We start from the raw sequence: 20814 nt of genomic DNA, 5'->3' as shown, positions 1-20814 counted from the left end.
TTGTCAGATCATGTCAAAAAAATACACTTGAAAACTGACTTGGAAGGATTTGTGGGAAGATAAAAGATGAACAGTTCAAGAGATTTAGAAAAAGTAAGATGCAAAAGGGAGGAGGACAATTGCTTATGCACTTTGAGTTTGAATGTCAAGGTAAGAAAGCATGACCCATTATTTATTTCCACTCGGACTAATTTGGCCACACACAGCAGTGAACAATTCTTGCAGAAATTGTCACCATTTTCAGCGACACATGATAGAGCCGAAGGCAGCAATAATCATGATGTTCAAACCCAAATCTACGGCTAAACCAGTAAGCACATAGTACAGAAAACGTGATTCTCTTTCCTTCCCTTGTATACTTACAGTCACCTACTGATCAAATGACAGCCACCAGCATGCATCATAATATGGCACATCAACACAACTCTGGATGTTCATTGTTACAGGTCAGACGTCATGTTTCCCCTCTTCGAGAGAGGGAATCCAGTAGCCTAAGTCAATAAAGGAAATTTGAGAGATTGGCCTTACAATCAGAAAAAACTAAGCTTCAATGTTATTTGTCATCTTGCAGAGATGAAACAAAAAAAGAGGTAAACACTAAACAGGCAGCTCTTTCAAAGAAATGAAGCCTTCGCTGAAAATCAATGTTTTTTCTATTCTTCGAATATCAAGTCACCTACACACTGTACTTGTACAATCTGCAAAATCACCATAAACAAGTCACATTCTTTGGCAAGAGACCATGTAAAATAGGCAATAATGGTAAAAGAGTGCGCCAAGATAATCAGCTAGTTACCAGGCAAAAACAATAAGATATCTACAAGATATGATTCACAATACAAGTGACAATGATAAGATTCGAAAATCACAATAACGGAAATAGAGACTAGTTAAAGACTCAAAGCACATGCATTTTGTACAAACGGACTCTCAACAGAGATGGCTTTGATAACCTTCTTAATTACTCGATCAAGGGATGTTGATTTCAATTGTCAACTATCGACTCCAAAAGTGAAAGCCAATGAAGCAGGTCTGCACATTCATGTCAGCTTCATGGGCTCATCATCTTAAAGTCACACAGGATTGTAGAATGAGATTGATATAACCTATTTGCAAGTCTCCTTACACCCAATCTATACACAAGGAACCACAAACATAAGTTTTGATCACAAGGCACACCTTGGGGTTCAAAAATGGTGTTCAATGGTGCCTATATAAAGGCACCTACTTCTTAACACTCTTCACCTGATGAGTGCAAGTATCATGTTTTGCTAATCCAATTTAAGATTGATGTCACGAAATGTTTACTTAAAATGCTTAGCTTTGGCATTATTAAGTTGTGCATATGTGAAGTGCAAGTCAATTAAGTCATAGGGGAAGTTGGACAGACTTCCTACATATGTTGAGGATCACTCAACTTGGCATCCACAGCAAAGAGATGAGCTGGAGAGTGTGTTGTACTATGCATAGATCCCAAAACACAGAAGGCAACCTCTGATGTGAACAGCAGTGACAAACCCAAATCTATGTGTCTAGATCAAGCTAGCTCAAAACAAGGCCCAATGGATTGAGGAAGATCAAGAGGATGAAAGCAACAGCAATAGACTGCAGAATGCAGCTGTTGGCTGCCCCTCGAGTGAAGGTGACAGCTGGACGCTGCAAATGCAGGCTGCAGAGGAGCTAGCAGCAGCAAGCACAACTGTCCAAACGCTCAATGCTGAGGGAAATGGCTGACTAACACTATAGACAGGCTGGAAATCTGCCATCAGCTGCAAACACAAGGGTCTTGAGGCTATAGACTGATCACCAGAAGCTGCAGCAAGGCTGGTCACCACCGCAAACTAAGGTATCCACCAAAATGGGTGTAGAGAGGTGGAGAAGTAGGCACCAACTGGAGGAGGATCTGCAATGGACTCAAATGGGCTGAGTGGGGCAATCTCTTATTTATAGATGTGGATCCTCCCAAATTAGGGTTTGTCTTATAAGTTATAGGACACATAAACTCTCTAGGAAAGTTTGGTAAAAATCATGTTTTGGGGTGTATTAAATAGTCAATCAGTTTGTAACGCATTTCTAGCTCAGCACCTCTTCTCAGGCCCAAAACTAGTACCCAAGAGGGACTGCAAAGCATAGCTCAGCCCATAATACCCTGGGGCATCCCACCCAAAGCAACTAGGATATCAAACGAAGGGTACACGTCGGCTGCTCAATGGTCTACCAAGACTACAGAAACAATGGTAATCTTCGCCTAAGAGACCAAAGGATCACCCCAAAAAGACCAAGGCAATGGACAAAGGGTGCTCTTTGGCTGCCCAATGACCTACCAAGTCCTACGAAGGCGATGCAACAGCTTTGACCATTGTTGTCCTTTTTTCCTTTTGTCCTTTCAAGTATATGTGCCCCTAGGAGAAAAGTAAAGGGATGATCACATCCAAGATCACAAAATAGAAAGCTATTCCAACCACCTGTGGGTGTCGATGATGTTGAAAATATGGAGGGTATGTATGTAATGTTGCTATAGAGACTACCTTGGGAGATTGCCATGTGAGCTACCGGAAATATGATGGATCCAAATCAATCACTCTCTGATAAAAAAGGGATAAATATGCACAAATGCATATTTAAAAGGATAAAATGCCAATGCTAGGGGTAACGCAAAGGCCAAGGGAAATGCAAAATGTCACGCTCTAACAAAGATGCTATACAATGGTGCCACTTGGACAAGGCCCTCATGGGGAAAATTGTTCATAAAATCAATCTTCCTTCTTCATAAGGATAGTTAACAACTGGATTAGGCACTAATTAAAGCAAGCACAAAATTCACATAAACTAAAGTGCAAATGTTACTACTTAATCTTGGGTACTCCACACCCAATTAGTCCCAAAACTAGCACCCATTGCAATATTTCTTTAACTTATATTACTAAAGGTTGAAGTATACTAAGATCCAACCTAACCTCCAATATATATTGCCATCCATAACAACCTAGTATACTCTAAAGATTCTTTCTATCATTCTATTAAAGATTGCATGAGCATTGGTGAGACCAAATGGTAACACAAAAAACTCATACAAACCAAAGATTGTGTTGAATGTTGTTTTACAAAAGCCTTAAGAAGCAATCCTTATTGTTAGAATTTGCCAATTCTACGTGTGATGGTCCAACCCTTGGAATCCCATGCGAGGCACTCCCACAACCTCGTCCAAGCGCCCAGAGAGCACTAGACATGCTGCATCGCGACGTTGTCAACTCAACACGACATGGAAAGCTCACAACACAACATGACACACACAAAAGAACTCAAAGAAGGCACATGAGTTTGCAAAATGGTCCATTATATACTTAAAACATATATGGTGAATATTATGCTGGCGCAAAGAGAGAACAGATGAGAGAAAAGAAAGATGCACAGAAAGGAAGAGAGAGAGAGAGAGAGAGAGAGATTGACAACACACTAGGGACTAGAAGATGGGCCAATCCCCCCCCCTTGTGGAGTTATATTATTGACAAGGAGCAAGCTCGTCCATTACACATAAACCAGTTCTTAACTTGTAGATCTTGGGAACAAGATTACGGTTCCTTGCACGGTACACAACCGGCTAACACTTACATAACTTGGAAGTTAACACCTTTTGATCCTTCTTGAGTCTCTCCTTCTCTCCTACACAATAAGTGTAGGGATCTCCTCTTGGAACTTGATTTCAGCAAAGCTTCTACATCACTTGCACAACTCGAGGGTTGGCCAGCATCAATTTACACACATCCATGCACCGTATACAATCGGTGAGCACTTGCACAACTCGGAAGTTGGCTCCTTTGATCTTGATTTCTCTTCTTCTCTCCTACACAATATATATAGGGCTCTCTTCTTGGTGCTTGATTTCAACAGAGCTTCCGTAGCACTTCATGAGACTCCAACCGCCTTCTCTCCTCCTCTTGCATACATGCAAAGTGATATGCTTCCTTCACCTCCTCCACACCCAAGGAGAGCCTCCCTTTTATAGGCTCCAAGAGCTTCTCTTCTTGGAGAGAGAGACTTGAGTGCCAAGATTGGAAAGGTTGATCTTCATGCAAGATGTGGCTATTCTAGGACCTACTCTCCAGCACTAATTTTGAAATATCTCTATGTACCTTGCTCGGATGGAAAAACGTTCAACACAAAAGTTGTAGATCTCATCATTTATGATAACCCATGCGGGCCGTTTTTAGAGATCCGACTTTCTATCGCGAGATATTTTAAAAATGGATTCACCATATCTATTTTAAGAAAATCAGCTTTTTAACTCTATTCTTAATTTATGGTCCATGCAACCACCTTGAGCCATCGATAAGGAGAGTTCATTAGATTGCCTTGGGCCTCAACCTTAAGATTCGCTTCCACACAAAGGCTTGTGTCATCTTAGACCTTTGAAAGAGAAAATCACTTCTCTTCTCACTTCTAAAGGATACGTCTCTCATCTTTCTTAGTGAGAAAATTACCTCTCGTTTTTCTTAGTGAAAGAATTACTTCTTTCCTTAATTCGTTAAGAGAGAAAAGACCTTAAACCTTGACTTGTAAGGGAGAGGATGACCCCAAATGAATGCAATGCTCATTACACACAAGTAAACGTTCCCAAGCGTCCCCGCATACACACATAAATACATATACATAATGCTAATGCACTTCCTCTTCTTAGAACTCAATTCATCTTCACTTATGTGTAACTCCTTGGTTCTTGTGTACACTCTTCCACTTGGTAGACACTTCCTTCCCCCTTCATAACTTGTACTGCTTGTACCAGATATCCGCCTCACGTACTTTGATAACCCCATTAAGTGATGCACTAGGAATACTAGTCTCTAAATGGCCTCACGGCCATGCTAGATCATCATCACCACTTAAAGAAAAGTGAGTCATTAATTTATTGACATAAATTTACTAAATAGAGAATGCATAATAAGCAATCAATTTAGTAACAACCAAAGCCACAAGAAAGGACCATGTCACGGGTGAGGATGGAGCTATCAACGCGTGTCGCACTCAACTCAGCACCGTGAGATGGGGGAAAGAGATAGTACCCAATGTTTTAGTTAGTTGATTTGTAGCGTGCACTGTGAACACAACTACATTAATAAGTTGTGTAACCACTTCTAGAGTTTGGAATAATTCTAGAGTTTGGAATAATTCTAGAGTCCAATTAACTCTTGTTGAGTTAGGGATAGGGCTAACTTACTTGAGAAATATTATACTTTCATTCTATCATTCTCACATTTGTATCTTTTGAGTGTGGAATTGCTGCCCACTCACACACACACACACACACTCTCTCTCTCTCTCTCTCTCTCTCTCTCTCTCTCTCTCTCTCTCTCTCCATTTTAAACAGTTGGTATCTAGATTCTTTCTGATTAATGGCACATGTAATATATCTGATAGACTCTTTGTCTCGCCATCATGCAAGGACAAGGAAACCTTTCTAATGTGTGAAACTAGGTGGCATGAATCATTACCCATCTGTACATAGCTTGGATTTTGTAAGTCTTGCATCTCTTCAAACCATTCAAAAAGATTGGTCTCATGACAAGATGCACCTGAATCAACATACTATACATCATCATGTGTCCCCTTTCTTATAACAACATTAATCATATGCTGTATAACAAATAGATGCACATTTTTGTTTTCATTTTGTTGTGAAGACGATGCATAGTTTCCTTATTGCAATTTACGACTGCAGATATTATCCTTTTTAGTTAACAATGAGTTGCAATATGATCTATTTTGCCACAATAGTCACAAAAAATACTAGAATGGCTAGAATCTCTATTCTACCATCCACCTCTTTCTCTAGAGCTCTTGTTGTCTCTAAAGTTTCTACCACCTCCTAAAACCTATATTTCATTGAATTGTTGATTTAACTTGTTTTGCTAATTATCGCCAGCACGTCCGGTACCATGGCCTCTCAAAGAGGATCTACCATGTCCCCTTCCTGAACTTGAGTAAAATGCTTGAACCTATTTACAATTTCTTTTAGATGAGGCACTCTGCATATTGATCTCTTCGCTAATCATGAGAGAGACCAACTCATCAAATCTAGAAATGGTTGACATTACACAAAATTCTAAGGTTGTAAATATAAAATTTATTCTATTTCTCAAAATTTTATCGATAAAATTTGGGGCTCTTGTGATTCTTGCATATGCCATACATCCCAAGGCACCTTGGAGTTGCTACTTGTTGTCAACACGCATCTCAAGGCGACATTCCATCAAATTTTCAAGCTCTATGTATAGATCTCTGAACTTTCTCAAAATTTCTTCACCAAGATTTGGGGCTTTTGTATGGCACAGATCCCAAAGCAATGGACGGGTACCAGAATAGCATTATTTTGCTATTTATGTGACATTGAACAAAGAAATCACAGTAAATCTGAAAATTACAATGAAAAATTGGGGATTTTCGACATTAAGTTGCTACATTTCATATTGGCACACATACTGAGGCATATGCAGTTCTATAACACTAAATTGCTATGAATTGCAGCTTGGGTACTGTTTATCCAATATGGGCACATTCTTCAAGAAGAGAGAGTTTTCACCCTTTTTCACTTGCTTTAGAATCTCATATTGGGATTTTGGTACTTGGTTAAGTACACTTCACACTTCAACTTAAAAGTGTTTGGTTGTTCAATTTGTGCATAAATTGCAGACCCTAACCATAACTGTTTTCTTTATCAATCTATGTGCTTCATATGATTGCGTTGTGTTTTCTATGGTACAACATTTCTTTACATGGCGCCACAATTAGGTACTCACCAAAGAAACCTAGGCCCTCGATTGAAAAGCCCATCTCAAAAGCAAGAACTACAGAAGGAAAGATGACATTGAATACTTCTACACCTACTCATTCCCCAAAGAAGCCTATGCCGAGAATTGAGCAGGAGCAGCATCCACTACTAACTCTGCAAGGTACCAACATGGCCAAAGATCCTTTTGACTACGTTGAAGACACACCTCACTATGTTATCACATATAAGCAGCTACAACTGATCTTGGCTCACAAAACCAAGAAGTCTAAAGAGCTTGGAAGACAAGCCTTTAAACAAAACATGTGTGAAGAAAGTATACTTGACTCTTTCTCCTCAAATGTTGTGCATAAATCTGATGATGTTGCAGGGCCGTCAAGACCTCCATTAGGAATGGTCCCCCCCTTGGAGAAAGAGATCCGAAGTGTGTTCCTTACTTTCAGCCTATCTTTCCTAGGTCAGTGAAAGGTATACTAGTTTCTACTTTTATTCCTTTTGTTTTTTTCCTTCATTGCCTTTGTAGCATTATGGTAAATATCAAGATGAAGCTAGGGTGCCATATATTGATCATGGAAAATTTCCCATTGAATATCCACTCATATATGTTAATGCAAGAAGGGGTGATTATAAGAAAAACATTGGTAACTCTTCTTCTTCCTTTCCTTCTTTCAATTTTGCATATCAAAGTTAGCATGAGTATGGTGTTTCTACTTCATTGCATTCCACATCATCATCTTCATTTCAATTTTCATCTATTAATCAAAATTAATTTAATGCATCTTTATTTAAAAACCCGCTCATCCACCCTCTACTTCCGTTGCATCACCATAATCTTTCACACCATTCATCTATCCCTATTAGACACCTCATGTCATCGCACACACCGCACCGACGGATTGTTCAAATATAGATACGGCCTTTAGGACCTCTACACCTTCGGTTCCAAGTGGTGCTCATGCACTTTTGGGTAGGCTCCACCTCCAACCTACGCACCTTTCGATTACACCCGGAATGGGACCCCTACCCCTGCTCACCCAAGTGTTGACCAATTGATACCATAGTTTGCTTCCATGGAAATGTTGGGAGTAAAGGCTCGCCGTACCTTTTACGGTGTTCACTTGTGAACGCAACCCTACACTCTTGTACTTTATATATTATCTAAACCTAAAGTAATACACCTTGACATTGTACCAAATATTGATTGTGTCGTGCTCTCACTTCTTCAACTCACTCTTCTCTCTGCACTTGGTTTGTCTTGTACTCTGCCTTGATCCTAGCAAGTCCACCATCAAACTGGTATCAGAACAAGGGGCAAATGAGCTAGTCAGCTCTCACAGGCGAGTTGGAAGCAGACGACAGGCCAGTGCTGTGACAGGGCTACAATAGGTCAACGTCAACAGTTGACGGGCTAGGCAAGTGGTTGATGGGTTCAGCAAGCAGGCAAGCAAGCATGCAACGCCGCAGGCGGAAGGCAACAGTCAAGCGGAAGGCGAGAGTCACGAGTGACACACATGCAGGTCCAACAGGCGATAGGAGCGCAGGAGACGGGGCCTGGTCAACGCCACGATAGGCCCGTTTTTCCTACGTTTTTTAATTTCTGCAATTTTCTCTTCTCCTTCCCTTACCACGCATTCATTTGCACAAGCACAATGTGCAAATCTGGCCATAAAATTTGGGGCTTTTCCCGAATTTGCAGACTTTGATGCAAGACAAGACAATTTGACTCAACAATTGCACATTTGGTGCGCATTTGGCCGAGAAATTGTGGGGCTTTTTATTTTTTAGTGAAATTTTTTTAATTCAACTGAAATTTGTGCACACCGAACCCAAGAAAATTGGGGCTTTTGCAAAATTTCTTCAATTTGTGCAACAATTGCCTAGTACGTGCGCTTGGGTACATGTATTGATGCAAATTGGACGGATTTCCTTCTGAAAATTTGGGGCTTTTGATCGAAATTGTGAAATTTATGCCCGTGAATGCTTTTGGAGCAGAAATTACAATTAAATTTTGGGGATTTCACATGTAATTGGTGCCTTGGCCTCTAAATGTGGCTGTAATTGCTTGTGGAGTGCAGCAATAGAGTCTCTCTAATTCTGAAAATCTATTTGTAGATCTAAAATTTCTGCAATCTCTGGATTTTCACTGCTGGTTGGTACTTGCAGTGTACCGTGGTTACATTGGGTTCTCTCCACCACTCAACGGATGCCACCCATGTGAAGTCACCTCAGCTGACAAAGGAAGAGAAGCTGCTATTTTGGAGGGAGGAGCTGCTAAAGACAAGATGTTTTGGAGAAGCTACTATTGATGTTTTCAATCTACACGCAACCTTGCGCACACACCCTCTCTCAACCTTGCTTGAGATATATCTCAGCCCTGCCTCCCATTTTCTCAACCCTGCTCCTCATTTTCTCAGCCTTGTCCACCATTTTCTACAGATATGGAAAAAAATACTAAAACCCTAATTTTCTACATTTTGGAATTTTCAACAATTTTTGCCATTTCTCATCCATCTTGCTCATCTCATCCCTAATTTCTAAGAAATTTTCAATTTCTCACATTACGTACTAAGAAATTTGGGAATTTCTAACCAACTTTTCCAATAAGCCTCAAATTTTTAAGAGAAAATTTGAGGCTTTTGCCCAATTCAAGCTCCCATGCATAAATCTCAACCAAAATTACCAACACCCTGCAATTTCTTCAATATTGATGCCATAAATTTGGGGATTTTCTGATTTTTGGGTTTGATACACATCCCAAGGTAAAGTCCTATTGCTGGTTGACGTGACACTACACAAAATTCTAAGGTTGTAAATATAAAATTTATTCTATTTGTCAAAATTTTGTCAAGAAAATTTGGGGCTCTTGTGATTCTTGCATATGGCATACATCCCAAGGCACCTTGGAGTTGCTACTTGTTGTCAACATGCATCTCAAGGCGACATTCCATCAAATTTTCAAGCTGTATGTATAGATCTTGTAGGGACCGGTTAGGCACACAGACTGTCGTTACGCGCAGTGAGAGACAGAGAGAGTGACAGAGAGCAAAGTAGAGAGTGAGCACGTTTTTAGGTACAATGACGTGGATCCTCATGATGATGTGACCATGGATCTGGCAACTTTATGGGATCAATTGAATGCCAGAGCCCACTCTTCTCTCCTTCTAAGTTGTACAAATTTTGTGCTCGTGCATGTTCGACATCTCCACACCATTGTAGAGATTTGGAGGAGATTAGCATCTCTCTTCCCGATCCAAACATTTGGGCATTGATTATCTCTTGAGTTGAAGCTACGACAGCTCTCTGTTGTAGATTCCCCTACGATGAGGGATCACATCCACAAGATGGAGGAGATTCCGAATGAGCTTTTATTCCTTGGTACAGACATTTCTTTGGAGGACCTTGCTATGACACTTCTCTCACATCTTCCGTCACGAACATATGATGTGTTCTACACTAGTCTTCTCACTTCTCGTAGCTGAGAGACTCTTATTTGGAAGGAGCTAGTCCCATTGGTGCTTGAACACAATGCATATCACAATGAGATAGATTCTTGTGGAGCCCGTGCACATGGTCATGCTTATGCAACTTTATCGACAGGTACAAGACAAGCCACACAAAAGAAAGGGAAGAGATAGAAGTTGGGAGTCATCTTCCAACTCTGATACAACTTTTGTGGGCTAGCGTAGAGGATATCCCACATGTCCTCATTGCGAGAAGACCTCACACCCCAAGTGCTAAAGGATGTATCCTCACTTTTGCCCAATAGCAAATGGTGGATCTACATTGAGGCCTTCGTCTACCTCTACTTCGCCACTCGCTATTTCAACTAAGTCAATGTTTCTACATATGTATCAGGTGAAGGAGCCTTTTTCGATTGTCTCGCCTTTTAAGCAACCTTGGCTCTTTGACAATGGTGCATTGAGTCCTACGACTCCCCGAGGTGCTTTGTTACAAGTTCTCCGTCTGTCAAAGGGTATCGTCACAGCTGGCAACATTTCTTCTGTGCCTGTTAGTGGTGTTAGCACCTTGTCTCTATTGTCCAACCATCCATCAAGCTCCATTTCTAAGGCACTACATGTTCCAGACTTGGGCCTCCCTCTCCTCTCAGTTCATGGTCTTTCTCATCTTGGCATCTGCGTTGCCTTCATCGAGCCAAGAGTCTTTATTGAGGATTTTTCTACAAGAGCTAGTTTTGTGACAAGTTGGTAGGAGAGGGAGCTTTCTATGCTCCATTCCCCTTCCATTATGCAGGGCCCTCCAAGGCAGATTTCTATTGCCACACTAATTCCCAATTGTGCACCGTTTATCCCACAGGTTCCATCCCATCCCCTACCATCTCCTATGGCGGTTTCCTTGTATCTCCCATCCCTTTCAAAGGAGGACAATATTGGTGATGCTACTGTGGATTTCCTAGCTCTTTGTGTTTCAAAGAGGGCTTCCCAAAATCGTAAGGAGTTTCTTTTATGCGGCTACCCCTTTTCTTCATCACCATTCCTTGCCACTTGACCCTTGGCCCCTAATCTATCTGCAACTTATGTTGCCTTCAATAGTTCCTCACTATCATCTCATAGTTGAATTAGAGACTTGGCTCACCCATCCCCGACTGGAGTTTTCTAGAGTGATCCATTCGAGGCTTCTCCATTTCCTTTGCCCTTTGGTGGCCTTCCGTTTGATCGGATTTTTCAATGGCAAGGTGGTCTTGCTCCTTGGCTAGCTTTCTTCATCAATGGACTACATCAGCATTGGCACTTCCTACCACCCTTGGATCCGCATCTCCTTTGGCCTTCCGCCACATGCAGGATCCAAGAGGAGGTGTTAGCAATCATACGAGTCTTGTGTGGTCATCTCCTGCATGTGAGCCTCAATCTAGGTCAGACAATGACATTAGGAGCTTCAACATTGTCTTTGTTTGCCACTTTGTGTTTTAGACACTTCAAATAGAACGCACATTAGTGCTCTTTTTTTTTTGCACTTCGCTATTTTAGTGGTTTGACTACATTTAAGATTTTCCCTCTTTTTTACCTATATATAGATAGCCTGCCCTCCCACTTTCATTGTCCATTATCCACCATTGATCCTTCGTAATCAGTCAACCCTCCTCATTCTCTGATCCCCCTACTACCATTTGGCGCCCACACTCACGCGTAGAGCTAGATGTTAGGGCTGATTGTTGCAACCTCGTACTTTTAGCCATTGTAGTCACATTATTCCTTCTCTCTTCCACGTTCTCTCTCTGCCTCCTCTCCGTGTTCACTTTTGTATTTCCATTGCGCACTCTCACAATATATGGCATTGGTTCAGTATTGATCACCATTGCACATGGTTCAAATTTCATGCCTCTTGATGTTTCTTTGTGTCTCGTATCACAAAGAACTTGTTGTCCATTTCAGCTTTTAATAAGCATGCACTTCAAGTCATCTTTGAGGGTGACAAGTGTAAGAGACAGAGAGAGAGAGACTATGCTCTTCGATTGTCAAGTACCTTGTACAAGGGCTTATTTTTTATGGATACTTATGCGAGTTCTTGTGATGTTTTGGCGGTTAGCACTCTTATGCCTACTATGCAAAATGGAGAACTTTGGCACACCCACCATAGTCACAAGAGCTTTGGTAGTCTCATGACTCTTGACAGGTCTCAAATGGTAGATTCTTTGCCTCTTTGGATACTCCACCTCCCCATGCTTGTGAGGGTTGCATTCTTGGGAAAATGCACAGATTTGCTTTTAAGAAGGATAGTTCCACAAGGACATGAAACTTTATTGCTTTGCTTAGCATTTGACATGTGGCTTGCACATGTGAGGTGCAAGTCAATTATTTCACAGTGTGGGATCCAAGTTCCCAAGATATCAATTAGTGCCAAAGGCAAAAGTTATAATGAATTACGTTTGATAAGTACTAGGTGGTACCTAGTATCAAATTTTGAACTAGATCAATTTATTGGCCACTAATGTCAGTAGTGATATTAAATGCTAAGTATTAATTAATTAATGCCAGTCTAAGGGTCAATAACTGCTCAAAGATACTTGGGAGACTAGGAGACAAATTGTCTTGGCCAATTTAATTATTGGCTGGAAAATTTAATTTTCTACATACTTTAATAATTATTAAATTCATTTTCAGAATTAATATTTTGAAAATTAACTTAACGAGCTTAATAATCCTGGCAAATGTGATTAGAAAGTTGCCACTTAGCAAAACTTACCAATGCAAGTGAGAAAAACGTTTTTAGGGGCTAGTGCAAGTCTATTCCAGTATTGTGAGAGAAAAAAAGACTGCTAGAGAGCAAGGAGATACTATTGATGTGATTTACAACCACCAAGGACTGGTCTAATAGCAAGCAACAGTAGTTTGTAGTCCTCCAGTTGTAGGTGACAACAACTCAAGGTCCATTTGGTGTAAGTGACAGCATACAGAAAGAGATAGCAACCTTTTGGGTGGTCCTAAGCTATAAGTGACAATTTTCATGCCTGTTTTAGCAGAGCAACAATAGTTTTCCAGTATTTCTCATGCTAATGTGATTTGGAACCACCAAGGACTAGTCATACAGTAAGCAATAGCACTTCGGAGCCCTCTAGGTGCAGGTGATGGCAACCCAAGGTCCTTCTAGTACAAGTGATGACATAGAGAAGAGAGCAACAGCTTTTCTGGTAGTCCTAAAGCTATATGTGACAGCTTCCATGGTTGTTTGAGCAAGCAGCAGCAATTTTTCAATGTTTCTCGCAATGCAACTCTGAAATTTCCCTCTCTACAACATTCTCTCTCATCCTACAACCGACTCTCAAGTTATCTCAACAAAATCTAGTCATTTGAGTCAATGGAGGTGGAGATTTAGGTTAATCTCTACTATAAACCCTAATTTACAACAAAAATTAGGGTTTTGACAACTACATCGAGATATGTGCTCAAAATTGAGGGCCTAAACTTTGAATTTCGACGGCTAAAATTGAGGAATTTCAAGAAAATTCAAAAGGCCAACCACCCAATATCAAATTTGGGGCTGAATTTGTCTTTGAAGAAGTAAGCTAAAGACTAATCCCTAAGCAAACGAAGGGGCAAATTGGTTTGAAGGCATGATGGTTAGTTTGGATAGCAAAATGCACTTGGATTAGTAGAGAAGATTAGACAATCTCAATTATACTCCATCCATTTGCAATTAGTGGTGCTATGAGAACTAGAGCAATTAGTGGTCATTTGTATTTTGTTACATGACTACTCTAGACACACTTGGGTGTATGGTTTCAAGGCAAAATTTGATGTATTTATATACTTTAAATACATGCTGGCAAAATTCAAAGCAGATACACATCTAAAGGTGCAAGACTCTATATACGGATAGAGAGGGGAATATATGTCTCATGCATTTGAGACATTTTTCCTTAAGCATGGCATTATGCATCAAGCCACAATAAGGAACATCTCAATAAAATGGAGTGGCTCAAAGAAAGAATCGCATGCTCATGGAGATGACAAGATGCATGCTTAAGGGGTTGGCTCACAAGTTTTGGTTAGAGGGTCTTCTTACACAGCTCATTGAACACAATGTCCAAATGTTTTCTATGCTCTACCTCATTCTTTGAGTAGACAATCATGTCATTTAAAAAGGTGCCCACAAATCCCCTATGTGGCCTATAGATGCAATCCAGCATTCGATTAAAATTGGCATGAGCAATCATTAAGTCCAAAAGGCATGACAACAAACTCATATAACCCAAAAGATGACTTCAAAGCTCTCTTAGGCACATCCCCCAACCTAATGCAAATTTGATGATACTCACTTTTCAAATCTATACGGCCGAATGTGGTTGCCCCTTGCAATCTATCCATAACATCATCAATCCGAGGGATCAAAAACCGATTCTTTATCTTGATTTTATTCAAAATATGATAGTCAATGCACATACGCTATGAACCATCGTTTTATACACCAAATACACCGGACAATAAAAGGGAGATGAGCTGGGCTGAATCTACCTTCTTTCCAACAACTCATTCACCTCACTCATTATCTCCTTTTGTTGGGTAGCACTTACCCTATAGGATGGCTTATTAGATGGGCTATTTTAAAGGATAAAATCTATGGCGTAATCTTCTGGTCTTTCAAGTGATAACTACCCCCGAAGTGATTGAGAGAAGCAATCAGCATATATTTTCAAAAATGAAATATGATCCTTTTCTAACTTTGACATGTTCCCAATATTTTCATTATCAATCTTATCCTTAGTAAAAGCCAAGTATCCTGAAAGGTGATTTTGCATAGTACCCTGAAAGGTGATTTTGCATTACTTTGGAAATAGTAACAGCCGATACAGCAAGAATGAATTCCCCTTTCAACTTTATATCCAAAGTATGGATCTTACCCTTATGTTGAATAGTGATCATTTTAGCATGTGAATCAATCATTGCATGCATATGATGGCAACAAAGCATACTAAGCAAGACATCATAACCCTCGAGTGGAGCAATAAGAGCTCTTCGTTATCCACATATCCGGCAAACGAAGCTTTCCAAAGAACGGTGTGACTAGCTCTGTTTGGCCCTTGCATGCCATACCAACTTTTCCCATGGTTCTCATCTCATCCTCTTTAATGCCTACATAGGTTGCCATGTCTACAGAGTTAAAATTGGCTTGTGCTCCATTGTCAAAGAAAATCAAACCATATTGATCTCTAATTTTGCCGCATGTTCTATATAACTCATTACCATCATCATTGGGCTAATCACTAACAAAAATTTGGCATCAATCCAACTGATGTTTCCCACCGGATAGAATGCATCAAATTGCTAAATAAAAGTCAATGCTTTCAGCCTATCTTGTGTACCACTAAAGGACTGAAACTTTACCCCTTTACCACCCTCATCATAGTCTTTTCCTACCCCTTTGGAAGTCGAGTTTTCGTACGCTGGCTGCTGCAAAAAAGGGTGTATTTGCTGTATTTGCACCATGATCAACACCAAAAGAAACATTCGCACAACCAATACTTATTCCTTGAATCCCATAAGCACCTGGGGGTATAGATGCATTACCAAACATGCCACTTTGTGCCCCAGGCATCATGCCAATGATGCCTTACATGGGGTTATGCATATGACTAATCATACTAAAATACATTGGGCCTTGCACACCATGCATTGGTTGTTGCATACCATAAGGAATTGTGCCATACATTCCCATAGGTTGTCCTTGATCCATCATAGCATGAAAAATAGAGCTACCACCAAAGTATGATGGCTGCCCCATCATTGTATGCGGCTGTCCAAAACCCACTGGATTGGCACTACCAAGATGGCCTTACATTGAGTATCCAATCCCACTGCTACATTTACTTTTGCTCATCCCTTATCTTGGGTGCATCTTTAGACTATGGTGGCTATCCTTTGGAAGCTTCTTGCTGCCCAAAAGCCTTTGAAGATGGCATCTTCTTCTTGCCCTTGCTGTCCTTAGGAGAATTCGAAAATCTCTCAAACTGTTGATCTCCAATTGAACAAAGAGTTCAGCTAGTGCCTTCAAGCGAGCCTTTAACTAGTCATCATATTCTTCATCTTCTTGCTACTCATTAGCATCTTGTGGCCTTGAAGGACCCTCTTTTTTATCAATTACCAGATTTTCTCCATGTTGTCCACATTATAAGCTTGTTCCAAGATTCGACATTGCATTTTCCCCTTCATTATGTGCATTTTTAGAATGAGATGCATTATCACTACTTGATCCCATCTCACTATAAGATGACATACTTGCTGTAAAAGCTCAGCTGAACACAATTTCGAAACTTAAGCAAAACTTTTGACCTTCAATCAAGTGCCTCAAGCCCACCAAATGCGATCCTTTCCTAACTTTGACATGTTCCCAACATTTTCATTATCAACCTTGTGCTTAGTAAAAACCAAGTATGTTGAAAGGTGATTTCTCATTACTTTGAAAATAACAGCAACCAATACAACAAGGACAAATTCCCCTTCAACTTTACATCCAAAGTATAGGTCTTGCCCTTATGTTTAATAGTAATCACTTCACCATGCAAATTAATCATTGCATGCTTCCAACGGCACCAAGGCATACCAAGCAAGACATCACAACCCTCAAGCGGAGCAATAAAAACCTCTTGGCTATCCACATATTCCTAAATGTGCGAATGAAGCTTTCCAATGAGCAGTGTGACAGGCTCTGCATGGCCCTTGCATGCCATACCAACTTCTCCCATGGATCCCATCTCATTCTCTCTAATTCCTATATAGGTTGCCATGTCTGTAGAGATAAAATTGGCTTGTACTTCATTGTCAAAGAAAATCAAAGCATGCTTATCTCTGATTTTACTCCATGCTCTGTATAACTCAGTACCATCATCACTGGAATGACCAATAACAACATCTGGCATCAATCCAACTAATGTTTTTGGCTTCTTATCTTTGGAATCTCCCTAATTTTTTGACTTTCCAATCTGCTGTCTATTGGAAAAGTCCATAGCCATATGAAAATCTTGTTCACAAACAAAGCATTTATTTACAGCCCTTGATTCCCTGCATTGTGCAACTAATTTCCAGCTCTTTCCTTGCTATTTTGACATCTTTTCAAGCTCATTTTCAGATCTTCCCCTTTTCGCAATCTTTGGCACCTTCTTATTAAGCTTCTCTCCACTCCCTTAAAAGCCCAAAACTTTCCCACACAACAATGAATCAGCTATAGTAGCATCCAAGTTCTTGAACTATGTTGCATCAAACTTGTTCCAAGCTATATCATGATGTCCACCTCAAATGTACTAGTCAACCAATTCGATGTAAACATTTGCTTGAATTGTACCCATGTTGACAATGCTATACCTTGCATTAAGAGCTTGAACCACCACTGCAATGCATTCCCCTTCAAGAAAGCGGCTGCCTTACAAATCTTTGAGAACTTGGCAAAGTTTTCCCCCGAATAGACTACATTAAACTGCCGAACAAAAGTCAACGCTTTAAAATTATCTTATGCACCATTGAAGGACTGAAACCCCTTTTCCAGCCTCATCATAGTCTTTTGCTGCCCCGCCCCTTTGGGAGTCAAAATGTCATACACCAGTTGCTGCAAAAAGGGTGTATTTGCTGTATTTGCATCATGACCAACAGCAAAAGAAGCATTTGCATGACCAACACTCATTCCTTGAGCCCCATAAGCACTTGGGGATGTAGATACATTACCAAACATGCCACTTTGTGTCCCAAGCACCATGACAATGCTATCACGCATGGGGTTATGCATATTACCAACCATACCCAAATACATTAGGCCTTGCATAGCATGCGTTCGTTGTTGCATACCATAAGGAGTTGTGCCATACATTCCCATATGTGGTGTTGAGCTAAAATACGTATTACAGCTAATTATCATTTTCTAATAGCCCCAAAACACACATAATTAATGAACGCCGCAAATTTGGTGCGCAATTCGAGAGAGTTTCAGTGGTCTCCCAAAACCCTAATTTTTTGGAACACCCTTCAATATCTATAAATAGGTAAGCTGCCCACCATTCAACCTTATCCTTTTGTGCAAGTTTCTCACTCTACCTTGCAAATTTCAACCATCAGTCACCTATTGTTGAGAAACCCTTCACCCGCAATTTGCGCTTTTGCGTTTCTGCGTTTTGTGTTTAGGGTTTGCAGCCCCAAAAACAGGCACCATCCTAGACTGACTGTGCCTATTTATAGGCCACTCTCTCATTCATTCCTTACGGCTGATTCATTCAGTCCGTCACCTCTTCTCTCCAGCCTCTCCACTATCCTTACACCCCTTCAGAAAGACATTGCGGTTGTGGTTCGCGGTTGTCATCATCATCTTCCTTGTGCTACGGCACCCTTAATCCCTTGTATCACATTCACTCCATGATTCGGATCTTCATCATTCCATTCATCAAAGTTTCGTCTCTCTTCTCTTCTCTTCTCTTCTCCATGTTTACCAAGTTCACTCCGTGTTCCTCCCCGCAAACCCTACTATCTTGCTAGTACGTCATCTTTTGACATGGTATCAAAGCTAGATCTGCTCACCTAGCAACGAAGATCCTCCACTCCAATGAAGGCAAAGACTAGTGGAGGGTTTGGCATCCACTTCTCTTCTTCTTCCGCTGCATCAAAATCTCGTTTTTGCAAATTTCAGGTTTTTCTAGCTTGCTGCCCACACTCCTTTCGCAGAGGACATTGCAGTTTCAGCTGTCCCTTGCTGTCATTTACAATCTGGCACCATGTTTCCAGCCTTCCACCCGCACTTTGCAGCTGTTTACAACAGAACGACTGTTGCTGATCACTCTCCATTTAGAAAACAATCTCGTTTTTGCAAATTTCAGGTATTTCAGCTTGCTGCCCACACCTCAAACACGGAGGACATTGCGGTCCAAGTTGGCCATTGCTGTCTACAACAGTCCGGGACCTGTTTCCAGTCTATCACACTATGTTTGGAGCTGATTTCAATATATTGACTGTTGTTGCTGTTTTTTCCTACGTTTTTAGTCTCTCTCCTGCTGCCTACGTTTTTAGTCTTTCTCTCTCCTGCACGCTCTCCTGCCTGCGTTTTTAGTATTTCTCTCTCCTCACCTGCATTTTTCTATTGGTTGCAACCTCTTACTACTGGTCACATCCTCCTCCCATTGGCAACTCACTTCCAGCCCTTCCACTACCCTCCCACCCCTTGAGGCGGACATTACGGTTCGTGCTTCACACTACCGTCACACCCCCTGAGGCGGACATTGCGGTTTGTAGTTCATGGTGGCTAACCTCTTCCTTCTTCAGTAAGACACACTGGTATCCATGGCTTCTTTACCAACAGATGACCAGACTACTGGTGCTCCTACTGTGGCATCACCAGCCACACCACCGATGCTTGCCGACTTCAACCTTTGCTCCCCACCCCTCCGGAGCATATACGTCTTCCACCATGCACTCCTTGTGAAACCAGCCTTCCTTCTTGGAATGGGTGGTGATAACCTGATTTAAAAGTTAATTACAGCAATAAATAAATGCATATAAAATGAAATACACACTTTACCATAACATTCTTGGACAGTAGACTCCCTGTTGGCCCCAAAATTGGCGCCCCTTGTGGTATTTCTTTAGCTTTCATTCAATTGGAAGGAATACAACTTGAGATTCTTCAATCTCATCCTGCTAACCAATTGCTCTTGCTGTCATAAATGACCAGCAAGCCTTTTGGGTCATTTGCCCCTTGATTCACTGAGGACTTCTTCTTCAATTTGACCCTTGGCTGGCCAAATGCTGCCCCAAATCAATTTGGGATGGGCTGGCTCCTGAAATCCCTTGATAATCCTCAATTATCAGCTGCTGATTTCAATCCCTTGAGCCTTCAATCTCTAGCACGGATCCCAAGGTGGCTACTAAAACCTAATTTCTGCTATGAATCAGGGTTTACTGCAGAAATTACAAATCGGCCACCAAAAATGGTTGAGATCTCCGAATGGCTGAGAATGGCTGAGCATAGGCTGAAGGAGATGAGAGAATGCTGTAGAGAGAGAAAATTCTGAGATTTGTCGTGAAGAACTGATCAAAATCAGCTGCTGCCTTGCTGTACCAGCCCCAAACGGATGCACCAAATACAATAGGAGCATCAGAGACTGTGATCTTCAGGAGAAAGTGCATCAGCAACAATTGCCAGCTTCCCAAGGTCAAAAATATGCAATCTCCATCACCAAAATGGTCTCCAATGGCTGGAAATTGGCCCCAAAAGCTGGCAGCAACAGTTCAACGCCTCTTTCCAACAGCTCCAAAATGAAAAAACGAGATTTCCCTCTCCCTTCAGCCCTATTTAGCCTTTCCCCCACTTGCATGGGAAAGTTTGCCAAGTGGCAGCTTTCTTAATATATTTTCAGCAATTTCCAGCCATTAAATAAATACTCAGAATTAATTAATTCTGAAAATTAATTCAGCCCTTAATCCATGCCCAAAAAATTGACCTTGCCCATCCAAAAATTAATTGGCTAGGCCATTTGCAACCCAAAGTGGTCCCATGCATTAATTGACCCTTGGACAAGCATTAATCCATTAATTAATGCC

The 20814-nt window shown here is 40.9% G+C and overlaps 1 protein-coding gene across 3 annotated transcripts in view; it reads right to left on the bottom strand.

The window, feature by feature from the left end:
* Positions 1 to 322: 322 nt before the first annotated feature.
* Positions 323 to 20814, bottom strand: part of LOC148031397 (uncharacterized) — a 72717-nt gene continuing 52225 nt past the window's right edge. For all 3 annotated transcript variants that reach the window (XR_015691891.1, XM_087684922.1, XM_087684921.1), the window contains one exon: positions 323 to 698. The gene's annotated coding sequence lies outside the window, so the exon portion shown is untranslated. The remainder of the gene's footprint in view (positions 699 to 20814) is intronic.

Source organism: Lygodium microphyllum, chromosome 9, assembly GCF_053477565.2.
Source record: "Lygodium microphyllum isolate KBCC chromosome 9, Lygodium_microphyllum_v1.1.10, whole genome shotgun sequence".
Classification (NCBI taxonomy): Eukaryota; Viridiplantae; Streptophyta; class Polypodiopsida; order Schizaeales; family Lygodiaceae; genus Lygodium; species Lygodium microphyllum.
This window is presented reverse-complemented; position numbering and strand designations above follow the sequence as displayed.